Source organism: Homarus americanus, unplaced genomic scaffold, assembly GCF_018991925.1.
Source record: "Homarus americanus isolate GMGI-L3 unplaced genomic scaffold, GMGI_Hamer_2.0 scaffold55640, whole genome shotgun sequence".
Taxonomy (NCBI): domain Eukaryota; kingdom Metazoa; phylum Arthropoda; class Malacostraca; order Decapoda; family Nephropidae; genus Homarus; species Homarus americanus.
The window spans coordinates 5,570,493-5,590,240 of NW_024713650.1; the positions used below are offsets into that span (position 1 = coordinate 5,570,493).

Here is a 19,748-nt window from a genome sequence, read left to right on the forward strand (position 1 = left end):
AACTCCACCATTGGGATCAGCATCAACAATTCTGCTCCCGACTATACCGCCCTTCAGGATTTTTTGAACAGTCTCCAAAACTGGGCCACCAACAACCACGTCATCATCAACCAAACCAAGACCATGCTTATGCACATCAACCTCTCCTCCGACGTTGTCCCACCCCCTTCCATTACTTTAGGTCCCAACACACTCCAGGTTGTAGATTCCACTAAGCTCCTCGGCATCACCATAGATAACAAACTAAATTGGAAACCACACGTCAGTGAAGTTATCAAATCCTCCAGTTTCCGTCTCCACCTCTTCCGCCTACTCAAGTCCCTCAGAGTTCCTGCACCCGAGCTCCTCAGTGTTTACTCAACATTCATACTTCCCAAGTTCACCTATGCCTCCTCTACCTGGTCGTCCTCCCTAAATGCCACACAACGTAAACACCTAGAAAAAGTGCAAAAGAAGGCATGCGAGATTATTCTCTCCCCTTCCTACTCCACATATCAAGAAGCGCTCAACACACTGACCCTTTCGACTCTCAATGACCATCACCACGACCTCATCTGCAAATTTGGTGAGAAGTTTCTGCACCATCCTCGACACCAGCTCCTACTACCACCTGAGATCCCTGGCCCGAGAATTGCTGTTCGACACCGCAACCGCATCCAGCCCATACGAGCATGATCTGATCGCTATAAGAACAGCCCAGTCCCAACCACTGTAAAAATTATCAATAACTTAAAAGAAACCAGTGTATTCACTCCCAGTAAATCCTACTTTTTTGCACTCACTATGTTGAAATGCCCTGTAGTTTGAGCTTTTCCCCAACTAGCTAATATATATCTTATTTGTATCTCTTATGTTAATTGTATATTGTTTGTAAATTGAAACCCTTTCCCCAATTATGTAACTGTATATTTTCAGCCTTCTGGCTGCTATGCTCTTTCAATAAACCGTTAGTTATTATTATTATTATTATTATTAGGTAAAGAAGACCACAATAACACGAAGTGCCCAGTGGAAAATAGACAAACATAGAAGATTAACACCAGTATCACGATCGGCCAGGTGGTACTGTAGTGGATTCCTCCCCTACAAACGCTTGTCGCTGAGTAGCCGACCCCGCGAATTCCACAGTGTATGCCTCGTTGTCTATGTCAACATGACGGAGGTCAACTATTAAGCCACGCCTACCTCCGCTATATAAGACCTGACCTCGTGGTGACCTACCTCTCTCTTTCTACCTACACCAACGAGCAAGCAACACCTCCTCCACCTCCTGCCTGGCGGCCCTCGCTCCCTCCGGCGAGCATGGCGACCCAAAAGCTGGTCCTCCTCTGAGCGCCCTCACCAACCAGCTCTCTCTACTCAATGCTTGTAACCTTGCTGCCTTCCCAGCACCAAGCTGCATCGTACATCCAATACAATATGTATACAAAGAGCACATTGTGAGTTTCCTTTCTCCATCCCATCCTGACTGTGAACCAACATCTCGTGCCCCATAGTACTATCTGGTCACGAATTATGAGAGACCACCACTCATGAAGGATATAACAAGAAGAGAAGAAGTCAACTTCCACCGACTAAGACTGTAATACCCATGCATTTGGGAAATCATTGTACAAGTACCAGCAGAGCAGCGCATGTGAAAGACCTGCGACAGCGGAGCCGAAAACTCAATGCAGCACTCCCACTTAGAGTGCCCTGGAGCACAATTAGCTACGAGAAACATACAACCCCCTATCACAGCAGAGAAGGTTGCCAAAATGCTTACCACCAACCACTCTCAAGAAATTCTACAGTTTCTTACCGAGCATTCACCCCCATGCTAGTGGTGGAGATGTACAGTTAACTGAAAGGATGCTGGTGTTTTATCCTAGCAGTGGGTGGTCAAGCATTTTAGCTTAAGGTCCGCGTAGGTAATATTTCCACAAATCTAAAAAAAAAAAAGCCGCGATGATCATTCTACTCAACGCCTCAAACCAACAAGACCTCTCAACAGACTCCTCACCCATCAAGACCTCTCAACAGGTTCCCTCACCCAACAAGACCTCAACAGGCTCCTCACCCAACAAGACCTCTCAAGCCCCACCCACCAAGACCTCACAACAGGCTCCTCACCCAAAAAGACCTTCCCCAACAGGCCCCCACCCAACAAGACCTCTCAACAAGCTCCTCACCCAACAAGACCTCCCCAACAAGCTCCCTCACCCAACAAGACCCTCTCCAACAGGCCTCACCCAACAAGACCTCTCAACAAGCTCCCCACCCAACAAGACCTCTCAACAAGCTCCCACCCAACAAGACCTCCCAACAAGCTCCTCACCAAACAAGACCTCTCAACAAGCTCCTCACCCAACAAGACCTCCAACAAGCTCCCTCACCCAACAAGACCTCACAACAGGCTCCTCAATCTAACAAGACCTCCCCAACAAGCTCCCACCAACAAGACCTCTCAACAAGCTCCTCACCCAACAAGACCTCCTCAACAAGCTCCCCACCCAACAAGATTCTTTCTCAACAGGCTCCTCACCCAACAAGATCTCCCCAACAGTCTCCCTCACCCAACAAGACCTCTCAACAAGCTCCTCAATCTAACAAGACCCCCAATGTTTTCTCCTCACCCAACAAGACCTCTCAACAAGCTCCCACCCAACAAGACCTTGCATAACAGGCTCCTCACCCAACAAGACCTCACAACAGGCTCCCTCACCCAACAAGACCTCTCAACAAGCTCCTCACCCAACAAAGACCTCCCCAACAAGCTCCCCACCCAACAAGACCCTCCCCAACAAGCTCCTCACCCAACAAGATCTCACAACAGGCTCCTCACCCACCAAGACCTCTCAACAAGCTCCTCACCCAACAAGACCTCAACAAGTTTCACCCCAACAAGACCTCTCAACAGGCTCCTCACCCTAACAAGACCCCCAACAGGCTCCCCACCCAACAAGACCCTCTCAACAAGCTCCCTCAACTAACAGAAGATTCCTCTCAACAAGCTCCTCACCCAACAAGACCTCTCAACAGGCTCCTCACCTAAACAAGACTCTCAACACAGGCTCCCTCACCCAACAAGACTTCTCAACAGGCTCCTACCCAACAAGACCTCTCAACAAGCTCCTCACCCAACAAGCTCCCCCACCCAACAAGACCTCCCAACAAGCCTCACCCAACAAGACCTAGAGTTCTCACCAACAAGACCTCAACAGGCTCCTCACCCAACAAGACCTCCTCCTCAACAAGCCCTCACCCAACAAGCATCTCTCAAATGTTTTCAATCTAAACAAGACCTCCCCAACAGGCTCCTCACCCAACAAGACCTCTCAACAGTCTCCCCCCACCCAACAAGACCTCTAACAGGCCTCACCCAACAAGACCTCTCAACAGGCTCCTCACCCAACAAGACCTCCCCAACAAGCTCCTCACCCAACAAGACCTCACAACAGGCACCCCACCCAACAAGACCTCACAGTCAGTCTCCCCACCCAACAAGCAGACCTCTCAACAAGCTCCCTCACCCAACAAGATCTTCCCCCAACAAGCTCCCTCACCCAACAAGACCTCCTTAGAGGTTCTCACCCAACAAGACCTCTCAACAAGCTCCACCCAACAAGATCCTCTCAACAAGCTCCTCACCAACAAGCACCTCCCCAACAAGCTCCAACGAAGCAAGACCTCTCAACAGACTCCCACCCAACAAGATTCCCCAACAGGCTCCTCACCCAAACAAGACCTCCCCAACAAGCTCCTCACCCAACAAGACCCTCTCAACAAGCTCCCCACCCAACAACAAGACCCTCTAACAAGCTCCCCACCCAACAAGATCTTCCCAACAAGCTCCCTCACCCAACAAGATCTCAACAGGCCTCACCCAACAAGACTCTCCTCAACAACAGGCTCCCCACCCAACAAGACCTCAACAAGCTCCTCACCCAACAACAAGCCCTCACCCAACAAGACCTCCTCAACAAGCTCCTCACCCAACAAGACTCTCAACAAGCTCCCTCAATCTAACAAGACCTCTAACAAGTTCTCACCCAACAAGACCTCCCCAACAGGCTCCTCACCCAACAAGACCTCTCAACAAGCTCCTCACCCCAACAAAGCTCCCTCACCCAACAAGACCCTCTCAACAAGCTCCCCACCCAACAAGACTCACAACAGGCTCCTCACCCAACAAGACCTCTCAAGTAGGCTCTCACCCAACAAGACCTCTCAACAAGCTCCTCACCCAAATAAAGCCTCACACCCACTGTTCCCCCAACAAGCTCCCCCCACCCAAATCAAAGACCTCAATAAACAGGCTCCTCACCCAACAAGACCTCTCAACAAGCTCCCACCCAACAAGACCTCCCCAACAAGCCCTCACCCAACAAGACCTCAACAAGCTCCTCACCCAACAAGACCCTCACAACAGGTCTCACCCAAACAAGACCTCCCAACAAGCTCCTCACCAACAACTCCTCCCAACAAGCTCCTCACCCAACAAGACTCCTTTCTCAACAGGCTCTCACCCAACAAGACCTTCCTCAACAGGCTCCTCACCCAACAAGACCTCTCAACAGCCTCACCCAACAAGCTCCTCACCCAACAAGACCTCTCAACAAGCTCCTCACCCAACAAGACCTCTCAACAAGCTCCTCACCCAACAAGACCTCTCAACAAGCTCCCACCCAACAAGACCCTCTCTCAACAAGCTCCTCACCCAACAAGACCTCTCTCAACAAGCTCCTCACCCAACAAGACCTCAACAAGCTCCTCACCCAACAACAAGACCTCTCAACAAGCTCCTCACCCAACAAGACCCTCTCTCAACACTTTCCCTCACCCAACAAGACCTCCTCTCAACAAGCTCCCACCCAACAAGACCTTCTCAACAAGCTCCCACCCAACAAGACCTCTCAACAAGCTCCCTCACCCAACAAGACCCTCTCAACAAGCCCTCACCCAGCAAGACTCTCCTCAACAGGCTCCTCACCCAACAAGACCCTCTCAACAAGCTCCTCACCCAACAAGACCTCACAACAGGCTCCCTCACCCAACAAGACCCCAACAGGCTCCTCACCCAAAAAGACCTCTCAACAAGCTCCTCACCCAACAAGACCTCACAACAGGTTCCTCACCCAACAAGACCCTCAACAGGTTCCTCACCCAACAAGACCTGTCAACAAGCTCCTCACCCAACAAGACCTCTCAACAAGCCCTCACCCAACAAGACCTCACAACAGGTTCCTCACCCAACAAGACCTCTCCCCAACAGGTTCCTCACCCAACAAGACCTGTCAACAAGCTCCCCACCCAACAAGACCTGGTCAACAAGCCTCACCCAACAAGACCCCCTAACAGGTTCCTCACCCAACAAGACCTGTCAACAAGCCTCACCCAACAAGACCTCACAACAGGCTCTCACCCAACAAGACCTCTCAACAAGCTCCTCACCCAACAAGACCTCAACAAGCTCCTCACCCAACAAGACCCTCACAACAGGCTCACCCAACAAGACCTCTCAACAAGCTCCTCACCCAACAAGACCTCTCTAACAAGCTCCTCACCCAACAAGACCTCACAACAGGCTCCTCTAACACCAACAAGACCCCCAACAAGCTCCTCACCCAACAAGACCCTCTCAACAAGCTCCTCACCCAACAAGACTCTCTCAACAGGCTCACCCAACAAGACCCCTTCAACAGGCTCCCTCACCCAACAAGACCTTCAACAGGCTCCTCACCCAACAAGACCCTCTCAACAACAGGCTCCCACCCAACAAGACCTCTCAACAAGCCCTCCTCACCCAACAAGACCTCTCAACAAGCTCTTCCCTCACCCAACAAGACCTCTCAACAAGCTCACCCAACAAGACCTCTCAAATGCTTTTCAACAAGCTCTCACCCAAAGACCTCTCAAAAACCTCAACACAGCAACTCCCTAGCACTGCATGTGCATACAAAATATATATATATATATATATATATATATATATATATATATATATATATATATATATATATATATATATGTATATATATATATATATATCTTGATAGAATCACACTGGAAAAGGGAAACAACGGAGCACCTCTGAAGATGACTTGAATTAAGACGAAAGCTAAGGTGCTCCGTTGTTTCCCTTTTACCTTGTGATTTTATCAAGATTTATCTTGTCCACGTTTTCATTGTGGATCTTCATGAAATATATATATATACACTGTATATATATATATATATATATATATATATATTAGAGACAGAAAACGACATTGTGACTTTCCTTCTAACCTCCATCTTTAGTGCGAGATCTCCTACATGTACGTATGTACTGTATGTGAGCCCTACAAAGAGAAAATAGACAAACATAGAGATAATTCACAACTGGCTACATACGGCACGCTACACTGTAATACCTAGACATAGATGAAATATGGCTTGGAATTTTCTTTTAAGCCTGATTATTGAAGATATATTATGTTATTAATGATATTTCTGTGTTTTGATCTCTATAATTTATTACAAGAGGAATTAATATTTCAAGTGTATTATGAATGTCATGAAAAAGGTAAATATATATTTTAGTGTAATTACATATCAGTATAATAGTTTATTGTGATAATATATAATTTATATTATTATTACATATACATTGACTTGTCGATTAGATGTATTTTAATAATAATTATATTCATATATTTTAGGTTAATTATGAACGCTATGTGACGCCATCATGTACACAAACTCCGCCTCGTCTGGTTGTGATAATTTCTCTTGTATCTTCAGGAAATTTTGTTGTCTAAAACCACCACCACGTAAGTCTCACAACCACTCCAAGTGCAGTATTATTAACGATCTTATTTGTAATTACAGTCGGCTCTTAATATACGCTAAGCCAGAACAGATACCCGTGGATGTTAAAATCAGCGATTTTTACTGCCCCCCAAAAAAAACCCTGGCCCCCATGTCCTTATTTACCATATATACCTGTGTGTTCGAGTTTTAAGACCAAATTATTTGGCAAAAAATTTAGGGTCGACTCTAAAAGGGTAATAGTTTCATAGGTTGAAAAATATTTACCAGTAACTACCAGTAAACAATGGAAACGATGCACCAACACACCACCATCTGTGAGTGTCGGTACAGTTGCCAGGCAGATCTTCTATGCTCATCATAGAGCCCAAAGTATCCAAATCCATGGTATGGTAGCACAGGACAATGTAAAACATAAAATATTCATTTATTAAAGTGTATTTATAGATACTGTACATAAATTTTGTTCGTTACATTTGAAACATCAATCTTTGTCAATTAAATTTGAAACAAAAGAAAACTACTATACCGTGATTTTCATTAAAATATTTCATCACAAGTATATTTTACCTTAACTGTGACTGAATGAATATATTCTCGAAATAAATATGGAAATGTAATATTTTTCCTGGAATGACGCACATATTACAGTGGAAAGTGGATAAAATCATGACAAAATCAATGACTTCGCTTTCTTTCGTTGTTCAAAAGATTTTACCGTAATCGCCAATGGTTTTCAGTTAAGAAACTGTTGTACTCGATCTGTACAGTAATACCCGCTTAACGCGGTTTCACTTTAGCGATTTCACGATATGTGGTGCCTCGCCAGAGCGAATTTCACTTAACGCGGGTTGTTTCACGCATAGTGGAGGCTATAACGAACGTAATGGTTCCAGAACCTCGTCATATAGCATCTGTCTATAGGATTAATCCGCTCCAGGCCCCCAAATACAACCACTTAACACTGAAAAATTCTGTGGAAAATGTAAAAAATACGGTACTTTATCTTACCTTAGTGTTATTCAGCATGCAGGTACCCCTAAACACTGGCACATCACTATCACTTCCACTGGGAGTCTTGGCTTTGGTCCTCAAACAATTGTTTAGCCTTCTACAAATTATAGCTTCACTAATGTTACCACCTGCCATTTTTCTCCTTTATCCACACAAGAGTAAATTTTCCATCTCTTCAATCACATTACACTTTGCTTTGCTAAGTCTAAAGATTCTTAGCCACTTGCACAGTTTTTAACTCCTCTTATTCTTCAAAATCGCATATATATCGACGAGCCATCCCATATTCATACTAAGTTTTAATGCTTCTTCCATTCTCACGCTTTTTACAATTTCTTTCTAGTTTCAAGGTTATTAGCTTTCTACCTTTGGACGACTCATTGTTACAATTGTATACTTGTATAACAAAATAGTTATACAAATAACGCGAATTTCCACATCAAAAGAAGAAATTTCAACAATAACAGTGGTGCACTGGCTACACAATGAGACAAAGATGGCGCCTGACGCTCTTGTTGTGGGTCGCGGTACAACAATATTCATGCGCCAGGCGAAATAGTCCCGTATTCATCCGCGTTCGTTGTAGGAGTTGCGTTTGTTATAGCATTCTCAATTTTATAGGTAAAACCGTTCGTTATAGGAATATTCGTAGTAGGATCCGTTCGTTATAGCATACCCCACTGTATACTCGCAGAGTGTCCGGCTCGAGACGCTATTTTTAGATTCGCCCCACCTGCCACCCGCCTGCCTGCCTGCTCTCGCCTCTCCCTCCGCCTGGGCAAGCCATGCGGTAAGGTTGCGCAGTGTGTGTCTTTGTTGCGTTATCACTGACGTCATATGACATATCAGACTGTGATTGGCCATGCATCCCTACCCCCCTCTGCTGCTAGCTGTAATTTGCTTAAAGTATTATGACGTGTCCACCCGGGGAGGAAGGGAGGGAGGAAAGACGACGCTTGACCTAGCCGCGGTAGTTTCATCCCTCCAAGCCACCCCGTGTATACGTGAATCCATTGTTCTGTGAAATGGCTTCCGCCAGACCACCACCGCCACCAGAGAGAGACCTTTCCTTACCTGGACCCAACCGCCCTAAGCCCAAGAAGACACGCCGTGGCCTAAGCTACGAAGTGAAATACCAGCTCATTCAAGATTCGGAGAAAGGAACACGGCAAGCTGATCTCGCGCGCCAACGTGACGTCAACGAATCTACGATTTGTACTATTAAGAAGGATGCAGCCAAGATCAAAGAGCACATGAAAATCACAAAGTCTGCAGTGATAGTGACAGAGGTAGAGACAGTGAAGATGACTTTGAGGGATTTGTCAGGGAGGCCCTGACAAGTGTGGGTGACAGTAATGGTGACTCACCTGAGGGCCAGTAGCCTGCCCTCTGCCTCGGAGCCAGCCTCCATCCCCATTATGCCGACCCATCTCTTCTACTAACGTAAGTGTTCAACATAATTTTTAGTTTTACTAACCTAACCTCTTCTATATTACTTGTTTTTTCATACCATCATAAAGTTAAGAAAAAATTTTTACTACAACATAGTTGTGTGTCGTCAAAAAGTGGAGTTTGGGGGTCGGGCCAGTTTCTATTGGAATTAATCCCATATGTTCTGTTGTTCACTTAGCGCGGTTTTCACTTAACACGGTACCCTGTGGGTTCTATTGACCGCGTTAAGCGGGGTACTACTGTATTACAATAATATTCTATCCTATCATTAGCCTTATAATCCCTTAACTGAAAACCATTCGAAAAGCAATTACGGTAACATCTTTTGAACGAGAGAAAGAGAAAGTCATTGCTTTCGTCACAATTTTATCCCACTTCCACTGTAATACGTACATCATTTCAGCAAAAATATTACATTTCCATGTTCTCAGAAATAAATGGTAGTTTTGTTGAAACGTAATGTACAGCATTTAATATTAAAATGCAAAAACAGCTTTACAGTCGGCCCTTAACATACGCGGGTTTAGCATACACGGATTTGCAAATACGCGGATTGCCCCACCGGAGGAATATTCTGTACATTGAAGTAATTGAAGTACATTCAAATCGCGCGCCATTCAACCAGCGCGCGGCACCGAACACAGGACACCACCCGCTCCCGCAGCCTCACACACACACACGCATCGCTCTCCCTCACTCAGTCAGTCTCGCTGTAACCATGCTTGTGTTGACATCAGCATTGTAGTTGCAAAAATATTACATTTCCGTGAATGTATTATATCAAGCACAGTATGAATAGAATATCACTAATATAAGAGTATTTTAACCGAAAACTACTAAAAAGACGAGTAACATATCTTGAACATCGGAAGGTTAGGTAAAGTCTCTTGTTTTCGTCATGTATTTTATCCTATTTTACATTGAAATACATCACGTTTCAGCAAAACTACTATTTATTTCTGAGAATATATTCATCCAGGCACAGTTTAGGTAAAATATACATGTGCTGTAACATTTTTTTTAATTGAAAACGATTCGAAAAACATGTACCCTCTAGCCCTGTTCAAGGAGAAGACTGGGAGGAGCTGTTTGGTGCTTAAGACGATGACAAGGAAAATGACTTTGATGGATTTTAATGAAAATATTCAGAAAGACCCTGGCACTGTCAAGGAAAGTGGCTGCTGAAGGCTTCCAGGACATGGCAGAGGACGAGATTAGGGAGCTAATTGAAGAGCACGACACTGAGCTGACCGAGGAGGATCTACAGGAGTTAGTAGACTCAGGCAAGGAAGAGGAAGCGAAAGGGAAAGAGGATGAGGAAGAGAAAGAGCACCAAGAAATAACGTTGGAGAAGTTGGGGGAGATGACCAGGAATATTGAGGCACTGAAAAACCTGGCCTATAGTATGGACCCCTCCATGGTGCGTGCCCTGAAATTCATGCGAGGGATGGATGACGTTTTCGCTCCATACAAAAACATCATGGAAGAAATGAATGAAAGAGACGACAACTCCCCATCACCATGTTCTTTGATCACCGAAGGAGAGATTTAACACCAATCACTGGCGGCAGTGAGGAAGCAGCTGAATCCACTGTCGCCCCCACTTCACCACCCGTTATGGAATTGAGTGACGATGAGCCCGATGACCCCTGTCCTGTCACCGAGGATAGGTACTGTACAGTAAAGTGAAATTTTTATCTCCTTTTTTTTAATAGCTTTTCTTGCCATGTTTATTGTTTGTAAAAATGCACAGCATAGTACAGTTCAGTACTGTACATAGGATGTGGAGGTGCAGTTATTCACAAAACATTTGTGTTTGTTGTCGGCAGTAGTGACGGTGAGGAGGTGGAGGAGGCGGAGGTGGGAGCAAGTTGGGAGGAGTGGTGACCTTGGACGCGGAGCAGGGACGAGATGCCAGCCAGTACATTACTGGTATATTAATTGTTTTTTTTAGCTATTTTTGCATTTTAATATTTAATACTGTACATTACGTTTCAACAAAACTACCATTTATTTCTGAGAACATGGAAATGTAATATTTTTGCTGAAATGATGAACGTTTTACAGTGGAAAGTGACGAAAGCAATGACTCGCTTTCTTTCGTTCAAAAGATGTTACTGTAATTGCTTTTCGAATGGTTTTCAGTTGTGGGATTATAAGGCTAATGATAGGATAGAATATTATTGTAATACAGTACGAGTACAACAGTTTTTTAACTGAAAACCATTCGAAAAGCCATTACCGTAAAATATTTTGAAATCGAAAGAAAGCAAAAGTCATTGTTTTCGTCATAATTTTATCTCACTTTCCACTGTAATATGTTCATCATTCCAGCAAAAATATTACATTTCTACAGTTGTACCCCACTTAACGCGGTCAATTGAACCCAGAGGGTCCCGCGTTAAGTGAAATCCGCGTTAAGTGAACAACAGAACATATGGGATTAATTCCAATGGAAACCGGCCCGACCCCCAAACTCCACTTTTTGAAGGCACATTCCTATGTTGTAGTAAAAATAACATCTTAATTTTATGATGGTACATGCACACAATTAATACTGAAGAGAAATAGAGAAATACAGTCGCCAAGTTAATGTCCATTCAAATAATGGACTCAACTCCCTCCCCCTCTCACACTACACTGCCGGCTCTTCCCTCTCAGAGAAATTTTTGGGGGAAAACCACTAAATTTTAATAAATAATACCTCAAACTAAAGTTAGGATAATACAATTGACATTGCTGGATTCCTTGTAAGACCAGGAATATGTTGAATATAAATGTCATATATTTTGCACAAAAGATAACATAGTTACCTCGAGAAAAATTTTTATCTAAAATTTGTATGTTTAATGCAAAATATATGATGTTTATATTCAAAATGATCACCAAATTATAAGAATTCCAGCAATGTAAATTATATTCTGACCGGGTAATTTGTATGAATTTTATGAGCTAAAACAAATATCTTCAGTTAATAAAAAAATAATAATCTTCACAACACTATCTGTCAATCAAAGTACCCCACCTTGCCTCCCCCCCTCTTCCAACCGCGCGGTCAGTCCCAACCCTCCCCCACCAATCCTCCCTTCCAGGGTTTTTAACATTTAGTATTAAATAATACCTCAGATTAAAGTTAGGATAATATAATTGACATTGCTGGATTCCTTGTAAGACCAGGAATATTTTGAATATAAATGTGATATATTTTGCACAAAAGATAACATAGTTAATTTGAGAAAAAATTTTATCTAAAATTTGTATTTCTAATGCAAAATATATGATGTTTATATTCAAAATGATCATCAAATTATAAGAATTCCAGCAATGTAAATTATATTCAGACCGGGTAATTTGTATGAATTTTATGAGCTAAAACAAATATCTTCAGTTAATAAAAAATAATAATAATTCTTCACGGGGTAACAGATGGTCGGTCGGTCCCTCCCTCACCCCCACCCCCCACCAACCGTCCCAAGGAGATGTGTGGGATAACCACTAAATTTTAATAAATAATACCTCAAACTAAAGTTAGGATAATATAATTGACATTGCTGGATTCCTTGTAAGACCAGGAATATTTTGAATATCAATGTCATATATTTTGCACAAAAGATAACATAGTTACTCTGAGAAAAAATTTTATCTAAAATTTGTATGTCTAATGCAAAATATATGATGTTTATATTCAAAATGATCACCAAATTATAAGAATTCAGCAATGTAAAGTGCTCAATTTCCTTGAGTAATTTATTACCAATTTATGAGCTAAAACAGGCAGTCAGGCAGGGTGGTAGATTGGGCAAATCTCAAAATAGCGTCTCGAGCCGGACTACTCACAGCATTATATGTGGAAAAAAAATCCGTGTTAAAGTAAGTTCAGCTCTGGCGAGCACATTATGATAAGCAGCGTTAAATTGAAACCGTTAGGCGGGGTGTCTATATACATATATATATATATATATATATATATATATATATATATATATATATATATATATATATATATATATATATATATATATATATATATATATATATATATATATATATATATATATATATATATATATATATATATATATATATATATTCATGAGCGATTAGCGTCCCAAGCGAACAACGTCTGTTCATATCGTCAGTACCCCCCAAAAAAAACACTTCCATGACGCCTGCTGGACCACCACTCTCCGACCCCCTCATGGAGACACGATGATCCTTCCTATACTGGCCAGATATTATGTGTTAAAGGAATATCCTTCCTTCTTTCTTAGGCTTTAGTAAGCATTTGCCTCCAGTTGTAATGTTAACCTACATCTTTTGAGCATAAAATCTTTCACCTACAAATTGACAATAACACATTTTCTGTATTCAGACAAATCTAGTTGCCTCAACAATTGCAACCACAGTTGCAATTGGGGTTGCAATTTCAAATTCTGTGTCATTACTAAGGAATAACGAAGTCTCTGGTGCACTGCATTGAAGCGAGAGAAAACGGACTCCTATGATGGGGGACTCAAGCACTCACACGTGCCACTTATACTGACAGACTTGACACTCACTTAATTGATAAGTTTTACCAACCATAAGTTGTATACGTTATCTACTGAATTTAGTCAATATTGTACAGTATAAGTACACTGCAATACAGTGGTCCCTAGGTTAACAATGGAACAAACATGTACTGTACATGTACTAAATGATTACGGCATTTAAATTGTTATGTTTATTACAAATATAGATTGTTTATGCAGGTATTCAAATAAATCACTATCTTACAAGAATCCCACCAATGTAAGTTATATTCACCCACGTCGTTTGGGTGGCAAATTATGAGAAGAGCTTAGTCACTCTTAAGTAATGATATATAAACACACTGGCCTCAGTGCCAACTGTCAAATCTTATCTCAAATAAATAAACAAACACCAGACACTCTGTCACCTCACCCCCCCCCTGTTCTCCCCCCCCCTTCCCACGCTCGCTGGCTACCTCCCCCCTTGTGTTCCCAGACAAAAGATTGGTGATTTCTTTATGTTTATTTTATATAATACAGTATATTGTTTCTCACTCTTGATTTTTTTTTTGAATTTTTGCATTTATTTATGGTTCTTTATAATTATTATTATTATTATTATTATTAATATTATTATTATTATAATTATTATTATTATTATTATCATTATTAATATTATTACATTATCGCCCCCCAGGCCCCGATGTGGGTCAGTGACCTGTGTCTTAAATGCATGACTATCCTATAAAAAAAAAAAAATAAATAAATAATTTTTTTTTTAGGAGTTGAGATTGAAGGATTAATCGAGGTTAATCGAGATTTTACTGTATATATATATATATATATATATATATATATATATATATATATATATATATATATATATATATATATATATATATATATATATATATATATATATATATATATATATATATATATATATATATACAGTCATCTTGCCGGTGCGTCCTGGGCTCGTTCTTGGAAACGTGACGTTAACCGAAATGGATGTTGTCCGATCATCACATAAACTTTTTATTTATACTTATATGTATGTGGAATACTATATATGTACATTTACACTTTTACTCTTAAATCACTACTGTAATGTGATACAGGAGATTAATTTTATCTCTTGTGCAAAATACATGACGTTTATATTAAAATTATTCACTGTTTTACAAGGATTCCAGCAACGCTGGGCAGATGGGGGAGAGGGAGGGAGCGAGCGAGGGGGCTTGGGGGAAGGGGAGGTAGTACATTTGACAGTTGGCACAGGCCCAGGTCTAACGTGTGTATATTTATCAGTTCTTAGGTGACTAAGCTTCTCTCTTATAAAAAGCCAGTGAAATGACCTGGGTGAATATAATTAACATAGCTGGGATTCTTGTAACATACTGATTAATATGAATATAAACATGCTATAATTTGCACTAGACAAAACAATTTTAATACCGTAATCAAATTGGTACGTGTGCACTCCAGCTTTGCACTAAGAAATCTATGTAAATCTACTCAAAAATACAGATGAAAAACTTTTTTATAAAATATACTACAGTACTGTACACTAATGTACAAATTTTTTTATCTCTTGAGCAAAATATATGATGTTTATATTCAAATTATTGGCTGTCTTGCAAGGATTCCAGCAATGCAAATTATAATCTAACTGTAGTCTGAGATATTATATAAGATAAAAACTGTAAGCCTAAAAGCCTGGCTGGGGGGGCTGACACCCAGCGAGGAGTTGGGGAGGGTGGGTGGGGGGGTTGAGGTGATAAGTTTGAGGCGAAGGTCTCTGTGTGTTTATTTAACAGTCCTACTAAGGTCCTCTCATTTTAAAATGCCAGTGATATAACCTAGGGAAATATAATTAAAATAGCTGGGATTCCTGTAAGATACTGATTTATTTTAATATAAACATGTTGTAATTCGCACTAGACATAACAATTTTAGTACCGTAATCAAATTACTATATGTGCAGTCCAACTTTGCACTAATTTATTTTACGTTTTTTTAGTATGGTGTGAGAATGTAAATGGGTGAAAATAAATGAAGAAATTTATGTAAATCTACCCAAAATAACAGTTGAAAAACTTTTTATGAAATGTACTTCAGTATTGTACACTAATGTAGTAAATTTTTTATATTTTGAGCAAAATAGATGACGTTTATATTCAAATTAATCTCTGTCTTGCAAGGATTTCAGCAATAGAAATTATATTATCGTAACTTTAGTCTGAGATATTATATGTAATAAACATAAAGAAATCTTGAACACGAGGGGGGGAGGGGGGCGGGAGGTGACGTGACAGAATGTCTGGCGTTTGTTTGTATATTTATTTGAGATAAGATTTGACAGTTGGCTCTGAAGGCCTGCCTGCGTGTTTATTTATCATTACTTAAGAGTGACTAAGCTCTTCTCATAATTTTCCACCCAAACGACCTGGGTGAATATAACTTACATTGGAGGGATTCTTGTAAGATAGTATTTTATTTGAATGTTTTTTCTTTCAATTTAAATTTTAATTGTTTTTTCCTTACTTTTACTTTACTTTTATCCTCTTCGCCACTGATCGGCTTGTTAGCCGCTTGGGCGATCGGTCACGTCTCTTTTCATTTATATTCTTCACCAAAAGATCGGCTCGCTAGCCGCCCGGGCGATCGGTCACGTCTCTGTCACGCACTGTTGGCAAATACTGGGCATGCACCGGCTCCTAAATGTACCTGAACCCGCTCCAGTGTTGGTCAAATCTTCTCTTGAAAGAGCTCACACTCGGTGCCGTCACAACACTCTCTGGTAGATTGTTCCAAGAGTTTACAACCCTCACTCCGAAAAAGTTTGCCCTCACGGTTTTCTGGACTTGCGGCTTCTTCAATCTTGAGCTGTGACCCCTTGTGGGGCGAGCGTCCGCCAGCTCCAAGTAAGGACACTCAACTGAGTAGTGCCCCCTGAGATGCTTATACACCTCAACTAGGTCCCCCCTTGCCCGTCTGTAGATTTCTTAGTGCAAAGCTGGAGTGCACATGTACTAATTTGATTATGGTACTAAAATTGTTTTGTCTAGTGCAAATTATAGCATGTTTATATTCAAATTAATCAGTATGTTACAAGAATCCCAGCTATGTTAATTATATTCACCCAGGTCATTTCACTGGCTTTTTATAAGAGAGAAGCTTAGTCACCTAAGAACTGATAAATATACACACGTTAGACCTGGGCCTGTGCCAACTGTCAAACATACTACCTCCCCTCCCCCCACGCCCCCTCGCTCGCTCCAACCCTCTCTCTACCCCATCTGCTGGCGTTGGTGGAATTCTTGTAAAACAGTGAATAATTTTAATATAAACGTCAGGTATTTTGCACAAGAGATAAAAATTAATCACCTGTATCACATTACAGTAGTGATTTAAGAGTAAAACTGTATATGTACGTATATAGTATTACACATACACGTAAGTATAAATAAAAAGTTTAAGTGATGATCGGACAACGTCCATTTCGGTTAACGTCACGTTTCCAAGAACGTATCTAGGACGTTAACCGGCGCATGACTGTATATGTATATATATATATATATATATATATATATATATATATATATATATATATATATATATATATATATATATATAGTAAAATAACCGACTTTGGTTAACCTTCAATCGAACTCCTAAAAAAATTATTTATTTATTTTTTTTTTTACGAGATTAATATGAGCACAGGTCACTGACCCACATAAAGGCCTGAGGCTAATGCAATAATATTAATAATATTAATATGTAACAAATTATAATAATAATAATATTAATAATATGTAATATGTAATTATAAGAACCATAAATAAATGCAAAAATTAAAAAAAAAAAAATCAAGTGAGAAACAATATACGATACTCCTCTTTATCGGCGGATTTTTATAGGCGGTTTTACGATTATCGGCGGATTATTTGGCAGTTTTTATTTTAGCACCAAACAGCTTCTCCCAGTCCTCTCCTTGAACAGGGCTACAGGGTACACGTGTTTTTCGAATCGTTTTCAGTTAAAAAATTATTACATCACACGTATATTTTACCTAAACTGCGCCTGAATGAATATATTCTCGGAAATAAATAGTAGTTTTGCTGAAACGTGACGTATTTCAATGTAAAATAGGATAAAATACATGACGAAAACAAAAGACTTTACCTAACCTTCCAATGTTCTTGAGATGTTACTCGTTTTTTTAATAGTTTTCGGTTAAAATTCTGTTATATTACAATGATATTCTATTCATACTGTGCTTGATATAATACATTCACGGAAATGTAATATTTTTGTTGAAATGACGTACGTATTACAGTGGGAAGTGGGATCAAATCGTGACGAAAACAATGACTTGCGCTTTCTTTCGTTCAAAAGATGTTACCGTAATCACTTTTCGAATGGTTTAGTTAAAAAACTGTTGTATTGTATTACAATAATATCCTAATTGACTTGAATAAATATTACGATACCATATTTCTGAATATTTTCATTAAAATCCATCAAAATCATTTTCCTTGTCATCGTCTGCAGCACCAAACAGCTCCTCCCAGTCCTCTCCTTGAACAGGGCTAGAGGCTACGTGTTTTTCGAATCGTTTTCAGTTAAAAAATTATTACATCACACGTATATTTTACCTAAACTGCGCCTGAATGAATATATTCTCGGAAATAAATAGTAGTTTTGCTGAAACGTGATGTATTTCAATGTAAAATAGGAAAAATACATGTCGAAAACAAAAGACTTTACCTATGCTTCCGATGTTCTTGAGATGTTACTCGTTTTTTTAATAGTTTTCGGTTAAAATTCTGTTATATTACAATGATATTCTATTCATACTGTGCTTGATATAATACATTCACGGAAATGTAATATTTTTGTTGAAATGACGTACGTATTAAAGTGGAAAGTGGGATCAAATCGTGACGAAAACAATGACTCACTTTCTTTCGTTCAAAAGATGTTACCGTAATCACTTTTCAAATGGTTTAGTTAAAAAACTGTTGTATTACAATAATATTCCCTCCTAATTGACTTGAATAAATACTTGAATGGAAATATACAATATTTTTGTTGAAACTACCCGCGTTTCAGTGTAAAGTGTTGTAATAATAAATGGTAAACAATTTGCCTTGGGCAGCCGGATTTTTGGACTTTTACTGTACTGTACACTGTTTTGTTTACTGTAAGGACCGATGTTCACTTCAATAAATGAAATCGTAAGTTTGCTAGTATTTTTGTCCACTTATTATATTATTATTTATACACTATTATTTAAGGTTATGCGTAAAGGAAACGCATTAATGCTTAAAGGTACATTTATTCAACATATGCTAATAATAGTTAGAAAAATTACGTAACCATCACGGTATCGACGGTTTCTTTATCGACTGCCGTTTACAGAACGTAACCCCCGTCGATAAAAGAGTGAGAAACAATATACTGTATTATATAAAATAAACATAAAGAAATCACCAATCTTTTGTCTGGGAACACAAGGGGGGAGGTAGCCAGCGAGCGTGGGAAGGGGGGGGTGAGGTGACAGAGTGTCTGGTGTTTGTTTATTTATTTGAGATAAGATTTGACAGTTGGCACTGAGGCCAGTGTGTTTATATATCATTACTTAAGAGTGACTAAGCTCTTCTCATAATTTGCCACCCAAACGACGTGGGTGAATATAACTTACATTGGTGGGATTCTTGTAAGATAGTGATTTATTTGAATACCTGCATAAACAATCTATATTTGTCATAAACATAACAATTTAAATACCGTAATCATTTAGTACATGTACAGTACAGGTTTGTTCCATTGTTAACCTAGGGACCACTGTATTGCAGTGTACTTATACTGTACAATATTGACTAAATTCAGTAGATAACGTATACAACTTATGGTTGGTAAAACTTATCAATTAAGTGAGTGTCAAGTCTGTCAGTATAAGTGGCACGT

At 40.3% G+C, this 19,748-nt stretch overlaps 1 protein-coding gene across 2 annotated transcripts in view; it reads left to right on the forward strand.

Annotated features, from left to right (window-relative positions):
• The window catches only part of LOC121874076 (gastrula zinc finger protein XlCGF57.1-like), a 77,497-nt gene that overhangs the window by 22,614 nt on the left and 35,135 nt on the right, over window positions 1-19,748 (forward strand). The window contains exon 4 of one of the 2 annotated variants that reach the window (XR_006090363.1): window positions 977-1,021. The exons of the other annotated variant lie outside the window; for it this stretch is intronic. The gene's annotated coding sequence lies outside the window, so the exon portion shown is untranslated. Of the gene's footprint in view, window positions 1-976; window positions 1,022-19,748 lie in introns of those variants that run through there. 2 annotated transcript variants of the gene reach the window in all.